This window comes from Bombyx mandarina, chromosome 01, assembly GCF_030267445.1.
Source record: "Bombyx mandarina strain Sakado chromosome 01, ASM3026744v2".
Classification (NCBI taxonomy): domain Eukaryota; kingdom Metazoa; phylum Arthropoda; class Insecta; order Lepidoptera; family Bombycidae; genus Bombyx; species Bombyx mandarina.
The window spans coordinates 13,200,848-13,213,717 of record NC_143208.1 but is presented as its reverse complement, the minus strand read 5'-3'; the positions used below and the strand labels follow the sequence as shown (position 1 = coordinate 13,213,717).

Here is a 12,870-nt window from a genome sequence, read left to right as displayed (position 1 = left end):
ATAAAATTAAAAATAACACATTTTATTCTTTTCTATATTTTCATAATAATATTATCCTACCTATAGCAAACGATCAAACGACCTGTTGGATTTTATTATACTCAGCTCTATGTTAATGGTAATTAACAATTTCCACCAATAGAGAATCCACTAGATACATATTTACTTGTATACATGATTAACTTCGACAGCTAATTAATATATGTACATTTTGTGTGAACGCAACACGTAAACAACGAAACGGAAAAGTCAACAACAAAAATAAAACGTGACTCAATCATCGCGCTCATTTTAATCTATTTTATATTTTATTCAATGACACAATGCCGGTGACCTCTGGAGATGATCTTTTGAGGCGTTCACAATTAAAAACCAGATATTGTTCAACTTTAATACCTATATCGGTGATGCATTTTTTTAATTAACCTTACACTAGCCGAACTAATGTAATAATAAGAATATAGTTTAAATATGAAGTTGCCGTTTTAATGCAGTCGCCATTTTGAGATTAAATTTGCACGGTCCAATGTCTGGCTATGTAAAGACGGCCTAGAATTGCACGAATCTAAATCTTCCGGTGAGTGTTATAAAAAGCAAATAAGGGTTTGGTCGGAGAATGCGCAGCAGCATTTTCTTAGGATTATACTAACGTATTGCGATCACCAACCGGCTTTGCTTTACTATGTAATGTTGGGATGTATTATAATCCTGCACGGGTAGGTTAAGCCATTCTGCCAATTTCTGCCGTTATATAATACAATTGAAACTTCGACACCATCAAGATAGCTTGCGACATGCACGTTGCTATGTCTGTGGGGTCCGGTAACCAATTTGCACTAGCTGGGCCCTAAGGTCGTTGACCCATCAACGAAATAAATAAAAAATAGAAAATGTAAATGTATGTTATTACATACATAATTGTTCGATGCATAACATTAATTGAGAAAACTGAAATATTTCTACTATGTATCTAATACTTTTAAGGAAATGTTGCAATTATAAATATATGAAAAACGGAACGTACATGATTACATCACCTCAAAGTGACGTCACTTTATTTGTTGTTTTTGACAAATATGCATTATAATCCTTAGGCGGAAGAGATTTATGTCACAGATTAAATTTCAATATAATTAAAAGTCAGATCATAGAATGTCATCAAATTTGAATTTAGATATTTTTGAACTCAAAAATATTTCGAAACCACGCTCTAAAATTTTCTAGGTACTTACCTACCTACCTACCTACTACATTGAAACAGCAACTTCATTCTTTAGGTAACTACTTTTATCAACGAATCCACTTTAGTAAAACACCTTGTAAAATATTAAATCCACGCGTTTTAAAATATTAAATCATTCTTCCATAAATATAGCACGAAATTATAATTTTATCCATAAAAAAATATGTACCACTTTTTCAAACTATTATTATATTAAAGAAATGTTAAAACTCGTGTCGTTAGGTATATTAATAAAAAATAGGACAAACTTCTATCGATGACCGATTAATTGGTCATTACTTCCTATGAAATCGTATTGTTTGTTATTACATTCGTTTCCGCAATCAGTTACATGTAACAAGCGCGTTATAGATACATCAGAACTTATTGTGTAAGCGCCCTTTTAAATCGACCCTAAAAACGGATGTAGGTCATAACTCGACTGTTTTTTTTTGTGTCATTATGAACCTATAAATTATTTTACTTCAATCAATAGATACTAATATATATTTTTATTATTGTTTAACTATTTAGGTAAAACATATATTATGATATCAATTATTAGACAACAAAAGACTTAACTGCGTTGTCTGTAATATAAATACGGAAACAACATTTAAAGTCCTTATTATCTCTTTTTTGTTATATATCTTGTGGGCAGACGGGCATATGGCCCACCTGATGGTGAGTGGTTACCGTCGCCCTTGGACTTCAGCAAATCCAGGGTCAGAGGCAACTCGCCGCCTACTATTAAGTACTCTCCACAGGCCTCGTTTGAAGAAGGACATATCATAGCGCTCGGGAAACAACGTGGAGGAGAGCTTATTCTAAAGCCGGATAGTACGGGATAAAAAAAAATCACTGGAAACGCACCGTGGAAGAACACAGTGGCTCCAGGTAGTATGGATGAAGTCTACTCCGGTGGCAGCGGGTGGTGCGATGGTAAAAACGAGATGATGGAATCATCTCAAACAATTCCTCAAAGCACTCTCTATGAAGCAAATGTAAACTAATATTTTAAGCAATATTATTGTATTATATAAGATTGAATTATTTTTTTCATTGAATGATTTCATTGAATGAGTGAACCTTTCTGCCAAAATTTTTTTAAAACTAAAGAGTTATTTCCTTACACATATTTTTATGTGATCTACTTTTTTTCTAACCTATGCTGATAAGCCTGAGAGGCTATATCAGCTTCTCATTGATGTGTAGGTGAGCTCACGGGGCTCAAACCGGGTGTGTCGTCAACATTGGCCCTAGCAAGAGCAGTGCTTTGCAGAACCTACCACCGGATTGGAAACGCGACCCACTGAGAAGATTCGGCGAGAAACTCAGGGGGCTTGAGATCTACGATATACAGCCCACATTATGAAAAAAGAACGGTAAAATCGCTAATCATCTTCGCATGAACATGAAGTCTCGTTTCCAACACAGCCTATATCGTACCAAACCAAAACGCTCGATGTGGGTCTCCATCATGTGTAGAATGATCAACATCATAATTACAGTATACTAGCGGCCCGCTCCGGCTCGATAATTGACGTTGTTTTATTTTTTTTAAATAAATGAACACTTATTGCGGCATAACTATAACAGTTAGACATATGCTGTCGCGACACTTTTTATAAATAATAATGTGTTCTGCAAAGTCGTAGTACATTATTTTATTCTATCATCAACAGTTTTCGCAGAGCACGCGATGTAAAGAATATTTTAGGTAATTTTTATAAGTTAATTTTTTACACCATGAGTTACATTATTAGAGTTTTAGTAAGGATCCCTAATTTTTTTCAAAAAAGATTATATTCTATGTCACTCGGGATTAGTGTAGCTTCCAAACAGTGAAAGAATTTTTCAAGTCGGTTCAGTAGTTTCGGAGCCTATTCTATACAAACAAACAAACAAATCTTTCCTCTTTATAATATTAGTATAGATAGTATAGATTTTTCACAGAGCCAAAGCGTCTATCTCCAACGGCGACTTACATAGCACGCTCCGTATGCACAAAACATTACGACTGAACGTCGAATCATAAACATTAATCGGTTTTAATTAAAATAAGCGCACACATACCTACGCGTTCAAAACGCAACCACGCCGAGAGATCTTTTGTGAAACGTGCACTCGATTCCGCACAGGTATAAAGGGATTAAATGCTATCAGAATCGAGCACGCAGACCGACCGAAATTAATTCCGAATGCAGACACAGAATCCATCGGACCGTGCAATTTGATTTAAGTAACCAAATGAAACTGCTCGTCGGCTATTTCGATGTATGCTACCTAAGCCTAAAACTATACACTGGTCTTTCATGAAATGTTTACCTACGTGTTGCACGTAAATAGTTAGTTTTTTACTGGTGGTAGGACCTCTTGTGAGTCTGCACGCGTAGGTACCACCGCCCCGCCTATTTCTGCCGTGAAGCAGTAATGCGTTTCGGTTTGAAGGGTGGGGCAGCCGTTGTGACTACACTGAGTGAGACCTTAGAACTATATTCTTATTGTTATATTCTTTTTGTGTAATTAAAGCTGCGTTTTATTTGTTATCAGTATCAACAGTGGCAAACATTTTGCTTACACCAAATAGCGTTTCACCAGTCGATATATTAACATGGTTTTATTGATATATCGTATAACTTAAGTATAATACGTAGTTGCAGATAGAGATTTACATAGTTAACTTATAATAAATATAAATTTAAGAGATTTTTGTTCCATAAAAATACGCTATATAACGTGATGCTATCAAATATTTTAGTCATTTCTAGGTATAAATTTAAAATTGCAATAGTGTGTTGTTACCTTTCTTCCTCATATATAACCTTTGTACACAGACCAGACCGCCAGTCATAAGCGGCCTGATACATTGATGACTTACAATAGTCGGCCAGAATGAAGTAGTTAAAAAAATCTAGACTGATAAGTAGGTACCACCACCTTGCCTATTTCTGAAAGTCGTTCCGATTTTAAAGGCGGGGCAGTCGTTATACTATAAAACTGACATTTAGAAGTCATTTCTTAATGTGGGTGGCGTCATTTAGGTTACTTATATCTATGGGCTCCGATAAACTATTAACACCAGTTGGGCCGTGGGCTCATTCACCCTTTTAAGCCAAAAAAGAACTCAGAGGCGCATATATCTATGAACATTTTTTTCTTAACTGCTAAGATTGGCGGACGAACTCACGGCCAACCTAGTCTTAAGTGGTCACTGCAGGCCATAGAAATTAATGGCTTAAATGCCGCCACCCACCTTGAGACATGAGTTCTAAGCCTCAGTCTTATCGTACAATGATTACCCCACCGTTCACGACAAGGTGGTGATACCTACTGGCCCCACCACCAGTAACTAAACAAATCATATTTTTTGCGGGCCTTTATTACACGCAGTTATTCCTTCACCGTGGACATTTGTTAAGGACGTATTTCACCAAAAATATCAGTACCTGCGTGCGGGATTCCAACACCCACACAGCCGCATCGCTAGATACAAATGCACCGGGAGTCTTATCCCGCAGGCCACGACGACTTCAAAATGTGGGTTACTGATCCATAAACCACCTGGATTGATCGTATTAAAAATTAATTTGTAATCTTGCAACCCTATATAAAGTAACTTCGATACCGTTTAATTTTACAAATGAGTTTATATTAATCAAATTCTAAGTATTGCACGTGCACCAGTAGGTGATAATATTTCAATTCTTCAACGAAACACCTGCTAAAGATTCTTCGCTGCTATACCAAGAAAGGCACAAAACAGGTAGCTTTATATGAAATTTGTTTCGTAATCAGATCGCATTTCGCTTAATTGGTTTATTTGTGTAACAAATGATCTCAATTATCCATGTTTCTTTGATAAATAGCGTTTCCCAGTATAAATATTATGATAATAATTATAAACATACGTAACATGATTTATTATTGGAAGTAATGATGTAGTTTCAATGTGAGGCTCAAACAGGAACTAGTAATATGTCTTTTTAAATTCTATTTTAGAATTGGTTACAAAATTTTATTTTTTTATTATTAAATAGTAATGTAGTAGTAGTAGTAGTAGGTTTATTTATTTATTAAGGCACATCCTCAACTTCTACAGTTTAAAAAAAAGTATGCTTTAACAAAATATTTTCAAGAATAAGCGTAAATTTCTCTTTGAAAATTTGTCTATGAAAATATATTTAAACGGGTTAACGATCCATCTACATCTATATTCACACAGGATTTTAGGCAAAACCACTAAAATAATCCCCACTTATAATTTCGAAATTACAGATCTGCGATTTTTGTTACAATGGACCTCTATTTAATATCATATATTAATAAATATTTATTGTGTCTTAAATTCCATCACGAATCACGTTATATTGTCAAAATCACCCCATTATTATATACCGTACCAAAAAAAAACCCGTAGCATTATTCCTCTTGTCTGTAGTAATTACTTTTACTATTAATTAGAGTCTGAGAAGGCAATAAAAATGATTCAAAGTTCACTTCCTCCGGTGACACAATGTGTGAGGTTAAACGAATTATAAATTGACCGTGAGAAATAACCGCATCAAGGTTCGTGTTGGTATGAATGCTCTCGTCATACCTACATGGCTTATGCAATGTGGCACAAACCCACGTGTGCATTTTGCTTATGCGAGCACATAGCAACCCGATTAATCTCAAGAAACCTATTCTAAAGATACGCGATTGATCGATATGCTATTATACTCGTAGTATCGTATTACGTAATTTAAGATGACTTATTAGTAAGTATTTTTGTCATACATAATAATACATCAAAAGCAGTAGGTACTAGGTTAGTATTCCATGCATTTCTGGAATACTAATGTACATTCTAGTTAAAAAGAAACGAAAACCTAAATAGAATCAATATACACGACGTATCTGTCTATAAATTCTCATTATTTTTTGGAAAGTTTGTTAAATGTCAATAACCTAAGTGAAGTAAAAAATTACGTTTGAAAAATCTGTTTGACTGTTACTGCTACACTGATTACATCCACATTCTTAATTGGAACGTGGAATACTTAACTTTAACTTAAATTTACTAACTAAGTAACCCGACATTCCTATTCCAGTCAAGTAAGGGTTTGGATTTTGAACTCAGTGTATATAAAAAGTTTAAAATGGGTATAAGCGAGATAGATAAACAATAAAGACGATGCTCTAAAATTTCAATAATCACGTAATGTATAATAACTTTAGAATATTTGTTAAGTATAATTTTTTGCTTTGTTTTATTTTCCTTAAACTATTTTACAGATGAGAGGATCTTACTACATGCGAATAATGTGTACCACTTTTTTCCCTATCGATTCATGGTAGCCTAGGGGCCTATTTCAGCTACGCTAGAACGGGTAGGTGAGCTCAGGGGCTCAACCTGAGAGAATTTGCTAACACTAGTCTTAGCAAGAACAGTGCTTCGCAGAATCTACCACCTAGATGGCATTTGTCTGTTCACGTTTACTTACATAATGTATCCGAAAAAGGTCGAAATATCAAGTAGGTAAAATTCAGTTTAGATCTTAAACGTTCTAAATAACAACAGATTCGCTATTTCGGTATCCTAGCTATAATTTCCCAGGAGCCCGTGACATTACAAACGCCAGTCGTACGACTTACTGTGAACTGTGAAATAAGCCATTATTACAAATTGAAGATCGACACGCAAACAGATTTTGCATCGTAACTTGGAAGTCAGGTTTTTGTAGACGCGTACCTAGCTTTTTTTGCATAAATATCTTTTAGTACATTAAAGCTAAATACTAGGAATTTATAAAAGCAAGTTAATTGTTCCACTCGATCCTCCAAATGTCTACCGATTTGTGTAGCGCCGTTTGGAGATGATATCTCAGATGGTACTTCTACAGTATTTTAGGAAAACCATGCTCATACAAAAATAAAGGTTTTGATAGGAACCATAATGACTAGTGCACTCAATTATCCAACAATAAAAGGATGTCGGTGGACAAAGATTCGGCGCACCTATGGTGACGTCGGCATGCTACTATTGTAGGACATTGATGTGTAACGTAACAACGTAGATAGCAGTCACATTGTATTTACAATGCATTTTTTTGGATCACGCATCACACTGAATTCGTATTTTGTAGCCTGTTAGATTATCAATGCGAAGCTATGCTATGTGCACCGTGTTATAACAAGCTATCTCTTTAATGTTATGTTTCGTTAAACAAATAACTTTGAAGTGCTTGAGATTGCCGCTTCACGTGTCTTTATGTGAAATGCGTGCATAGCGTGCGGCAAGATATGAAGCAGAAGGTAACTCGTGATGTCTACTGTGTCATCAAATAAATTGGAAAACTCAGCGCATGGTTTTCCCATTGCAGTGCTATAGGAAATAATTGACTAAACAGTGCATTAAATAGGATAGCGCAGCATAGTTTCATGTTCACAAGTCACCCATAGTATACATCAATTATATCCTATTTTCTTTTTAAATAATTGTATTTTTTTTTTTCTATGATACAATTTGCTAGATATTATAAACATCATCATATTGACAAATATATAGACCGAAAAAAAATTTACTATTCAGTAGACGCACGGAATGTGATCACAGTTTTTATGTGTTATGTTAAAAGACTTTTGTGAATAAGTAGGGGAGGACGCGACCATTCAATAGTGAAAATAAAACGGCTGACTTAGCCATAATAAGCCATGCTGCGCCGAGCTAAAAGCTAACTTTTGCTAGCGCAGTACTTTTCGCTGAGCCATAAGTTGTTACCAAAACAAGTCCTTATTAGCTCCAAGTCCTTAGCTCGACTCTAAAAAGGCTGAGATTCGAAGCGGGTGGGCGCTGATCAGTACGATACGTGGACAGACTTGACATGATTTGAATGATATCTACAGGGTTTAAAAAAAAACCAAATCATTACGTTTCCTTTGTTTTGTCTAATAGAACAACAATATAGCATAACATAGCATAGCTTGATGTTGATTATCCACCCTAGCACTATTGACCAAATGTAAATCACAGAGGACGCGGCCACACAAACCGCGACTCCCCCATGTCTGAGAGCGGATTCGAAACGTTCCAACGGTACACCTGGTACAATGAGTTTTGTTTTTATTTTATAATTTACCGTTTGCTTTAAAAATGAAAATCTTTATAATTGAGTGTACAGACGACACGTCCAACGGAACTGTGTTATATTTGAGTCGTCTATTATCAAAGGCGGCAATCTGTACATTTGGACAAAAAAAATTTATTGATATGTCAATACAGATTTATTTGAATATAATCGTCTCCTTCAAAGAATACGGTTCAAAACCTGCATTAAATAAAGGTTAATAGTTAACCTGTTATTTATCTAAGATGTCGTTCCGAAGAGTTTTGTGACTGCCAATGGAATACAAAGTCAATAATTCGTTTTTCTGATTTACCAATCATTGTCCAAAAGTCAGATTGCCGCCTTTGATAATAGTCGACTCATTTATCGAATCTTATATTAAATTACGAAAGGTTGGTTCGTTTCTTCTAAATTGTACATTCAATTAACAAATATCTAAGCGTTTATATTTTTAAGTATTTTTCCGTAAACCTAAATGATCTGTGAAATTAAACAAGAAAAAAATATATTTCCAGTCAAACTGACAAATTATATAATAATCATGTGGACATTAGTATGCTCTGTGAGGTAATTAATTAAACGAAAAACAGTTAAAGAAGCTAACTGGCATACTTGTGTTTGCAATCAGGGCACATCCGATCTAACAAAAGACCTCTTTTGTATTACTGTGCTGTTATGAATAACGGACAAATGTCAGTGTGCAATATTGAAGGCATACTCTATTATACACTCTACAATACTTCGAATTCTATTCAAGTAAGAAAAAAACGTGACTTTTCTGTTTACGATCTGATCCGAATACACAAAGAAGCTGATCTTTTATTTAAGAACTGCGGTATTATGTTTACACCTTATAAAGACAGCCTCGACTGTAGCTAATTTCTTCTCGGGAATACCGATCGACATTACAAAAAGTAAACGAACCAAAATCACGAACAGTAATTACTTTTCGTAGATACTTCACAACAAATATTGGAACGTTAAAATATTTTCCGAGTTCATCATGTTTAGTTGTAGATATATAGAAGATAGAGTTTTCAAAACTTTTTATTTAAAATAAAATAAAAAATTAAACCGATCGGTAACGTTGTAACGAAAGTCAAAAGGTTCAATGTCCGCAATAGGGACACCATTTTTGGAGCTCCATTCTCCATAGATGGTGAAGCATTATGATTGATCATATTGTGATAACATTTTTTATGTGCATCAACGAGTTCTTCTGTCAACAATGAGTTATGATAATTCCAACTGCTTATATACTATTATTTACCATTTTAAACCCATCGATTAGACATTGAAACCTTTAAAACATCTCGCTAACAAATTTCACTATATTCATTTAGTCTGGTCAGTATCGCGTATGTTTATTACTAAAAAGTATGACTAAGCAAAAAATAAAAACTTCGAGCTCAATGCCTAGTCGGTTATTCGTTCCATATTTTTGATGACAAATTGCAAGACCGCGATACAGTCTTGCCTAGCGCGAATACCACTGCTAATAATAATAAAAGAACAGCGTTAATGTTGTACACTATTGGCTTCTTTGTGAATTTTAATGCCTACCGCTGTAATAGTCTTTTTTTAAAACGAACTTATGACCTTCTCGTTCTGCTTTCGTCCTATATTGCCGTCATAAAGAGCAATACACGAAACACAGGATATCCCACGTTTAGTTACGCGACAAGAAGACCGCAGTAAGAAGGCATCCTGCTGTCACTCGCAGCGCAGAAATTGCTAGAACGTTTCAAATCAAATGCCAAAACTAGGTTGACTAACTCGCACGATGAAAAATGTTTCGGCTTCCCCATCCTTTATAAAAGCTTGATAAAATTCACATGCACGCTGCAAAAATACGTGTAGGTATTTGTATAGAATACATGGATATAATGAAACCAATATAACATGGTTGTAGGTAAATTAAATTTTTTTAGCTGTGGTCAATGGCTTGTGTTTATCTCTTGGCATTATCAATGTTCACGAACGACAGTAACAAGTATCCATCTTGTGATCATGATAGTTTGCTTTAGCCTTTTTTTTATGATTGAAGGATTACTGTTGTCCCGGAGACCTTTCCAGTTTCACCAGGACTGGTGGGCTAGCAAAGGTTCAGCCAGGAGGCGTGGGATTTGCTAACAGATGCCTAAGCACCTCCGAAGGAGACCCAACAACTCAAGAGCAACTTCTTCGCGAATGAATCTACTACCGGATCGGAATCGCGACCCGCTGAAAAGATCCGGTGAAAAACTCAGCGGGCTGATGCATGGGTTAGGTTGCACGTCGACCTCTTTGTCGAGTTCGACGCGTACGGTTACCGAGGTCCCTAAGCCTGCTTCTAGTGTTAGAGCTGAAGGCGTCTAATGCAAAGGTAATTGGATCTGATGGATCCGTAAGGACGTGACGCTTTAGTCCACAATCAATTTAATGCACTATAATTCTACAATTGTTTAAAATTCTCCATATTTTACAATTACAAACAATTACATTCTCCTCTGCTTTTTAATCGATTTTCGTTTTGTTGTTTCGAAACAATTGACTAGCTTCAGCTTCAAAAATGAAGATCGATAATTAAAGACATGATTTTGAAAAAAAAAACTTTTTTTTCTAAAAAGCCAAAACAGCTGTGGTTTTCTTTTCTCCGCAGTTTTTATAAAAGAATATCCGGAAATCAAAAGATCAAAACTTTATATGGGAATTGCCATTTCAGATTAAGTACGTATTATACTTTCAATAAATCGTATACGCGGCGAATATATCGTTCGATAGTCACACCGCACAGCGCAAACTGTCATTCCGTGCAGTTGTATGAATTTTATTAAATTTAATATTGTTTATTCGTAAAGACATTTAAATATGTAGTAATATTATATTATCTCACGAGGTAGGAAGTTGACAGAGTAATCTACTAATAAATAAATTAATATGGTCCTATTTATTGGATAGGTAACAAGTTTAGTTTTCCCAATAATGTGGGTATTGGTTTAGAATCTCTGAATAGAGAAACAAGAAAAAAAAGATAGGACTATAAAAATATGAACCTACATCATAGCTAAAGTTCCGGATAACATACCCAATGTTAAGATCAAAACATCAACAATCAAAACATTTAATTTAACCAACGTCCTATTTTATTCTTCAAATTTTGATACTGTAATTACAATTTACCGTCAAGAACCGAGAGATAATCCCGACTTGCCAGCCCTTATGTTAAAAAGCGAGCACCCTTGGCTTCTGCCGGCTCACCCCAGCACCCTCTCTATTATTGCACCCCATACAATAACGGACTACACTAGTCAACTTAGCTTCTACTGTGCAAAACATTTCCTTCGAATACTCCAATCTCACTATGTTTCATAACTAAAGCAAAATTGCTACACGTGTTTATTGGGCTAATTATTGGAATTGTAATAGAGAAAATAAAGGTGAAATACAAAAAGTACAATTCAATGGGAAAAGAAAATAATTATCTTAAACACCAGCGTCTGCGATTACGACGGGCCATAAAAACTTAAATAATATCATTAAACTTAAGTTTACTGTTAAAAAGCCCAGTTTTAGTAATCAAGTAAAAAACATAGTAGCAGTAGCAGCTAGTATCGTAAGCTTATACATAGACACACGTGCACAATCGTTTAATTTAAAATTACAACGAAAGTCAAATAATTGCTAAATGATAAAGTAATTTAAATTTGTTATATAAACGACGCTGCCATTTTTTTGTAGATATTCACCTCAAAAACATAGGAAATATTTAACTCGCAACATAGTATGTAAACATTACTGACAGTATGCGGAAAATCAGAAAAAAAAAAAATAAACAAGTGCAAACGTACATACGTGCACTGATGCCGGCCGGTGTGCGGACGCGAGTAGTGCAATCAGGTGCAACCGTCCAGATCGTCGGCCGCCGCGTAAAACCAAGAGGGAACAAATTGATGCGGCCGGCTGTTTATAAACATTGAGACAGATGAGCCTGGACGCGATCAATACGGCGTCGGTCCGAGCGGTAGGCCGGGGCTGTTCCAACTAGATGCGCGCGCGAAACCCGCTCTAGACTTTAGCGGCGAGCGCGCGTACTCTACGGGCGACTGACGGCGGCCGTCTATCTACGGTGACTTACGGTGTCGGTGTCGGTCTAGCGGTTACGTCACGTGCTCAGCGTTCGACTCCCAGCTACTAATCGCGGCCGCTAGAGGCCAGGCTTGCTCTCGATCAATACCGCGACTGACGGCCGTCCGACGCATACATTCTACTTACTTATACACCAGTGTATATTAGGCATGCCACGCACGCTTTTGCCGGTAACCTCTGCGATACCAATACGCTAGCCAATCAAAAAAATTTTTCTACTTCAAATTACAATATTTATACATTAATACGTGAAAGGAACTTTGTGCCGCTTTTTACGAAAATTGCGCAGACACAGGAATATGAAAGTACATTAATACGTGAAACAAAAACTTTGTACCTCTTCTTAAGAAAATTGCGCGGGCAAGGATCACGAAATTTAGCACACGTATAGTTTACATGGGAGTGCAG

The 12,870-nt window shown here is 35.8% G+C and overlaps 1 protein-coding gene across 2 annotated transcripts in view; it reads right to left on the bottom strand.

Annotated features, from left to right (window-relative positions):
• LOC114245195 (uncharacterized) overlaps positions 1 to 12,470 on the bottom strand; it is a 61,304-nt gene extending 48,834 nt beyond the window's left edge. The window contains exon 1 of one of the 2 annotated variants that reach the window (XM_089731812.1): positions 12,165 to 12,470. The gene's annotated coding sequence lies outside the window, so the exon portion shown is untranslated. The remainder of the gene's footprint in view (positions 1 to 12,164) is intronic. The other variant, XM_028177267.2, reaches the window with a different exon arrangement.
• Between the last annotated feature and the right edge of the window lie 400 nt (positions 12,471 to 12,870).